We start from the raw sequence: 7380 nt of genomic DNA, 5'->3' as shown, positions 1-7380 counted from the left end.
GAGAGAGAGAGAGAGAGAGAGAGAGAGAGAGAGAGAGAGAGAGAGAGAAACAGTGGATGTTCAACCATTTAAAAACTTCTGATATCTGCATACTTAATTTTATCAACCAAATCCCTTGGGTGGTGTAGGAAGTTATCAAGGCTCCCTCATTTAAAGAGTGGGGGGGCCACTGCTTCAACACTACCTGCCCCTTATTCTTACATCAAACTCAGTATTGCCATTTCTTGACAGGAAGTGGCAGCACCATAGCAGGGAAACTCTCCATGTGATCTAAGAGCAGCATAATGAGTTTCATAGACATAAGCTGATTCCATTTAGAGTGTTGGCTTTTTCTTATGAAATTATGTTATTACTATTTCCTTCTGTTGTGGTTTAAAATGTCCTCTCTTTTATGAGATGATATAAGGCATAAATACCATTCATTACATAATGGAGAACAAACCTGATTTACCCCCTGAAATTGGAGGGTGTATATGGCAGGGAGAGAGGGTGTCAGGTAGCCTGGACTGGGCTCTAACTTGTAGCTGGGGTTGCCTTTGAACCGATCCCTAATACCTTAGGAGTATTAGTCTATCACTAACGACTGGAATAATAGGGCTGTTCCAGTACACCTGGTTGATGTAGTGCCTGAGGCTCCAATCCGGTGCCTCCAGCACTGTGCCCCTGGAGCTACCTCCCCAGCCCACAAAATGTACTTTTAAAGATGAGATTGTGCCAGTTGATAAGTCCTGGGTGGGAGGGGACCTCGTGTATTAGAACCAAGGGGCCAATTTCACGGGGGCGTGGTCTTCTTTGAAGCCTGACTAGTGGGCATTTCCCTGAAATTCAACCTCTGCCACCTTGACCTACTGCCTCCTAGACCGGACTGTAGCAAGCTGCAACCATACAGCTCGACTCATCCGGCTGTCCAGTGCTGACAACAGCCCCCTCTGGGTTCAGGATTCCCGAGCAGCCTCTCCACTTTAGGGTACACCTGCAACCTGATGGACAGCCATCAGGCTTCCAAAACTTCTTAGCCAAATGAGGCTATCTTTCATTAGCTATCTATCGAGAGGCCTCCACCAGGCTGCAGGATATGAGGGCCATTTAATTAGGCCCTGCACCACTCTCTGGTGTGAAAAGGCTCTCAAACCCTTTGATTCCCCGCTGCTTCTCAGCAGGAAGTTGTTGGCGATAATTGACATAGGATTTCCTTGTTAACCAGCAGCAGACATGCCGGATTAAAGCGACAGAGATCTCAAGAAGAAAGTGGAAGAGATAAGGAGCTTGGGAAGACTTCTGCTTATTTGGCACTCGAGGACTGGAGGAAACAGCAATAACCCACTCGAGTGGTGACTCCGGAGTGGAAGGGCTTCCCCTTATCAGACCCATTTCAGCTTGGCTGATCAAAGATTGACTCCCCGTAAAATCACATAGGCCTGGGGTTTGTTAGTTTATTAAGCGGCAGGTTTTGGGAATTATCACAGGTTTAAAGATGGATTGCAGTTTATGTGAAGAGGGAGAGGACTATCGGGTTTTCATCTTAACAATTATAAAATATCACAGCTGAAAGCTTACTTGCAAATGACATAATTTTCCACTGCCAACTAAACAGGTCATTGTGAGGCTGTGTGTAGGCGTTCTCCAGGAGGGAAGAAATTAACTCTGGGGAAGAGGAAGGACCAGAGGCCTCCGAGCACCTTGTTCTGCCTTGGGAGCCCGTGTGATCTCATTTGCCCTGTGCGAGCCTATAGGTAATTATATTTAATTTCTTACTGGGGCCATTTAGGTCAGCTTGCATTAAAAAGAGAGGTATATAATCTTCTTATAAAATCAAGCTCGCTCCTTACTTTAAAAAGATGGCATAGTTTACCCAGTAAGCCGAATTTTCCTCTATCTGGTATCATTTGAGGGTCTTATTTGGGTTCGCGGCATCACATATTATAACATAATTTCCTTAGCTAGCACTCAGTGGGTCAGGCCTCTGCTACTCTGTTCAAAGCTGGAATGACCAGGTCTGTGTGGCAGTCTCTGCATATGCATTTTACTGCTTCCTTGGCAGACTTAGACTTAAAAAGCAGAATTCCTGGCTCAAAGGACCATGGATGTGACAGGGAGACTCAGGTTTGCATCTTTTCAACCCGGCCTACAAATCATTTCTTATGCTGAGATCCGAAGCATTTTGTACCTTCCGAGGAGGTGAAATGAGAGCAGGTGGGGCCCATTCTTTCATCGGCCGGCCAAGCGTTCTGTCTCCCTCAGCAGCTGGGCTTTCTGGGTCTGAACTGACCTTCTTCAGCTAAGTCCTGTGACAGTGATAATAAACAGTGCTCAATAACCCAAGTTTAATAACCCAAGTTCATAGGGCCAGAGTCTAAAGGTAATCGCGTCAAAATACATCTTGTACTCAAGAACTCCAGGCTCATTATCAAGTTCGTGTGCAAATAGGGTTGATTTAAACAAACCAACAAACTGAAAATGACGGGAGGGAGGGGGGAGAGGGGGAAGGAGAAGCTCACTTTCAACCAGCCTTCAAAGGGGAGGGGGACCATTGATGTTACTTTTTCTTGGTGCCCATCCCATCACTCTTTGACAGGTTTCAAAAAAATCCAATGGCTCCTCAGTTGTGAAGTGTTCATATCTCTGGTGTGATGCTACTCAAAACAAAAAAAAAAAAAAAAAAAAAAAAAAAAAAAAAAAAAGTGGGTGGGGGGAAATCTGCAGAAACCAGAGATAATTTTTCCTTGTAAATTAGGCTTGGTGATATACTTCTGTAATCCCAGGAGTGTAGGTGAGACAGGAGAATTCAAAGTTCAGTCATTTTCAGCTGCTCAAGGAGTTCAAGGATAGCCTGGGTTACATAAATTGCCTTCTTTAAAAAAAAATTAAAAGGTTAAATTAAAAATTGAAACAGTTTTTGCTACTAAAAGTTTTTTTCCTGCATACTTTGTTATGAAGAAAATGTGGGGAAAGTAGCCTTAAAACATAGATCTATGAAAATATATATACATGTGTAAAAATATTCTTTAGGAAAACAATTCTATTATATGAAAATGCTACTCATGATTGTTATTTATTTTATGAAATTATTTTTAAAACAATTGTCTACTAACATATTGTCAGCAATATTGAGCTGTTTGTTATTCTGAAGTCTTTTGTACTCTTCCACCTACAAACAAAGCTGGAACCTGGCCACTTAACTCCTCAGATCCAAGACTAGAGCCCACTGTTTGCTGTTAACAGTGAGCCTGGACACAGGCTGTCATGGGCCAGGCACCAATTAACCAATTCTAGGCTGACTGGCATGGCTTTTTATTTTTCCCCATCTTAAGATTTCTGGTTCTTTTTAGTTTGGTAAGTCTCTAGTAACATTGTAAGACAGATGCAAGGACATCTTTATCCACAGTGTATCCTCAAAGACTTAAGGCAGGTGCATCATGTTTCTGTACCAGTAGCCTTAACTTTCAACACTATCCATCTAAAGGGCTGAAAGGGAAGCAGTATCTTGTCCCTGACCCTGCTGATGGGTGACTTGGAAATCATCTCAGCAGCTGATTTACTCAGACAAATATCTGTCCAGGAAGGCATGCAAATGGTGAAGGATCAGAGACTGAAATAAAGTACAGCAAGGATTTCACCCATCCACTTGTGCTGACGCAGACCTTGGGAAGGACATCCCTGGATACTTCATACCTCTTGTACCCCTTGTAATTCAGGGTACTGAAACCACAGACAAGTAAATTTGACTGTAATTATTTCCTCATCTCAATCTTAAGAAATTTCCAGCTGAGTCTGGGAAAATAGCACAATGCCCTCAATGCTAGTAACACTGTCCAACTTGGAATGGTGGCTTTCCCAGCACCATGGAGGTGTATGAGAGACTAAAGTCTAAGCCAGAGTTTAAGGCTATATGTGCAAATCACATCACAGAGGCGGCCAAGAGGCTGTGTCTGAATGTCAGTGGTGAGCTTGCTTTTTTAAAGGAAGAAGAGTTTGGACTTTCAATTTCATACACAAGGGAACCCCAATTCTCAAAATCCTTAGCTCTTTCCTTTTCAGAATCCAACAAAACAAGATTTGTTTTAAAAATCCTTCCCCTTGAGAGAAAGCCTTGGATTGCTTCCATCTATTATTAAGCTGCTTATTTTTACCCACAAAGGAAAGGACATCATATAATATATGGTATAGTCTATGGTCTCAATGTACAATCAATAAAATATATATATAGCATATAGCATACAATATATAATATAATTCTATATTAATATAACATAATTTTTAAATGAGAATTTGTACATGGGCACATTGTTAGATTGTTATCTACCCCCCAATCCTTCTATAGCAGATACTCTGCTAGAAGATTTTTCTGTAGGTTGCTGGGACACCTCCAGGAGAAGGAGCCAGGAGAACATGCTCATAGGCAAACCAATTTTCTCAGCACCCATAATTGAAGGGCCACAGAAAGGGTGAAAAACCACATAAGGAACATAATCATTATTACAGCCCAGAAAAACCGGATAGAAGAACAAGATTTTAGGCAAGAAGTTTCCATTTGTAACCTTAAAGCATTACAGAGTTACAAGAATTTAGAACAACTGAGTTACAAGAATTTAGAACAACAAGTTTCCATTTGGTAACCTTGCTCTCACACCTCAAAGACTGTCTAAGACTGTGCAGTGGTTTCTTTGCCTGTATCCCAGAGCTGATGAGTGAGGCAGCTTCTTCAGTCTACCTCCCCCTCCCCGACCCCCACCCCAGTCCCTGAGATCACAGATACACATGAACTTTTTGTGTTCTATTAAAATTTCACTTATGTACTAAATTTTTCCTTTATGCATAGAATGAAGACATCATTCACAGAAGGGTAGTAGGAAGCCTGCTGGAAATCCTATACAGAGAACCCCTCCCACCACAGTTATTGCACCATCGGGATGACTGGAGCTCACTGCATAGTACTTACTATCTTTCTTTAAATATACAAAATTCAGTTTCAGCCTAAAAAAAAATGTGGGGGTCTGTTTTCATTTTTCAGTGTCAATTAGGGTCTGTGAGGTGCCTGTTTGAGCAAGACTGTAAGCTAAGCATCTGCTTTTCATGTCTCAGATACTGGCATGGAGCAGACGTCATCTCTCATGCACTAAGTTTTCTTTCTTTCTTTCTTTCTTTCTTTCTTTCTTTCTTTCTTTCTTTCTTTCTTTAATAGCCAGAAGTCTTGATGATAAAGACAAGCAACCATCTAATAGGGAAATGATTCCAAGACAGCATGCAGTGTCTGCCTTCCTGACAGCCTATAAAAGCACCATATTGATGAAGTGAATGAGACCCTCTCTGGTCATTTTCAACTAGGAACTAATAACCCCCCTCCCATGCTATCAGGCATGCAATAACCTCCATGAAAACTTGGTTCATCCCATAAATCACTCAGGAATTTTTCTATTTCTTTCTCGGGACACATTGCACATCTGCTCAATGAAAGGAGGAAAGAGGCAATATTTCTTTGATCAGGATCGCTCTCTTTCTCTCCCTCTCTCTCTCTTTTAATATTCTCCTATCTATCCCTCGGGATGCTATCTTTTCAAGTGGGTGCAGAGAGTCCATCACTTTCTAATGAATGCAGAGAATTTATGAATTTGAGCTATAAAACCAAATATGAGGGATTTTAGTTCATCTCAATCTATATTTTACATTGTCATGAGAAAATAAAGCGGGCCACAAAGCCGTATTGTGCCCTGTTCACTAAATCTCCTGATTTCTCATGACCTCTCAATGTGTTCCATTTGTGACCACATATGGAAGAGGGTTGCAAACAGATGATTGCTTTGTGTTTTCCCTCAAATATGTCTAAATGCATAGCATGCTTTTCAGACCATCTTGGTTGTAGACAGGGAGACCTTGGCCAACACAGCAGACATCAGCCTCAGCTAATATTGTCATACATTAACATCTTACTGATTCAGTTCCTATTTGCTAGGTACTGGAAGCATTTTAAAATTTGTAAAGTGGGCTTGGCTGTCATCTTATGTCCTGAGGAGGTTTAAAGCCTTAGGTCAGCTTCTGAGTTAGAAGGAATTATGGGGAGAAGATATCTTTTCTTCGCGTGAAATAAAAGAAGCTGTGTAGACAGCTAGGGGAATTGTGAGCTTTTGCTCTGTAAGGAATGAACAGGCCACTCTTCTGGGCTGCTCCTGCTGGCCTCTTGCACTGGTATAGAAGGGATTATGTCAGAGCAAGCACAGTGGTCCATAAAACCCATGCTCTTCTGAAACTCCAGAGACCATGGGAGACATTTATCATTCAAACACCATATCCTCTGGCAGTACTGTAGTAAGACAATTCTACTCATCCTGGAGACCCTCATTTGGGAAAACAGCACTGACATGGTAGAGTGGCTACAAGATAATCAACAAGTAAAAGAACCAGTTGTAAGGCTAGAAAAACAAAACAAAACAAAACAAAACAGCCTTACTGTTGCATAGTAAGTGTCCCTGAAAGTGGTAACTGCTTTTCTCTTATAGTCAAAGCCCCACCTTGCAACTTGCCAGCTGTGTATCCTGAGCTTACTACTTACCCTCTCTGGTCTTTGGCATGCTAACTGTAAAAGACTATCAAATATACCCCAGAAAGTTGCTATAAAGGAGATACTTAGAAGCAAAATGTGGAGGATAGGACTTGGCACACAGTAGGTGTTACATAATGTTTCTTTTATAAAAATCAGATACTAGGATTTCACCTTAGCTGCTACTGTTCCTATTCCTGGTTTTTTTTGTTTGTTTGTTTGTTTGTTTTGTGTTTTTGTTTTGTTTTTTTCCTAATGGGCTTCTAGTTCTTCCCCTGGAACACAAGATGATTGGGCCTAGCCACACATCCATCTCTTCTTGTTCAAACCCACTGTGACTTCCTGGTAAATAAAGTTGGCAGGAACCATGCCCTTTGTGAGTTACCAAGAAACGAAAGAATGGTTTCCATATTTGCTTTCCAACCAGAAGGGATGGTGATTAGCCTGTGTTGAATTTGGAATGATTGTTTTAGTTTAACATACTCATAGGTTTTCAGAAACATCACAAAGAATTTAGACTTCTGTGTCCCCATACTGAGCTTCAGTGTTGGTTTGAACTACCATCTTATGTCATCGTGGCACATGTGTTTAAAACAGGAATCTAACTGATAATGCAGATTGAACATTCCTAATTAGAGAGTCTAGAATGTTCTAAGAAAAAAATGACTTGAACTGATACTAACACAGCCTCATGTTTTATATGGATTCTACCAGCTTTTTCATTAAAATCTTTTTTGATACATGAGACTATGCCTATTCTTCTAGTCTACAATTTAGCCCATTGTTTTTACCCTGTCCCCACCACTATCTCCTCTCCTCTCCTCTCCTCTCCTCTCCTCTCCTCT

Source organism: Mus pahari, chromosome 1 (assembly GCF_900095145.1).
Source record: "Mus pahari chromosome 1, PAHARI_EIJ_v1.1, whole genome shotgun sequence".
NCBI lineage: Eukaryota > Metazoa > Chordata > Mammalia > Rodentia > Muridae > Mus > Mus pahari.
This window is presented reverse-complemented; position numbering follows the sequence as displayed.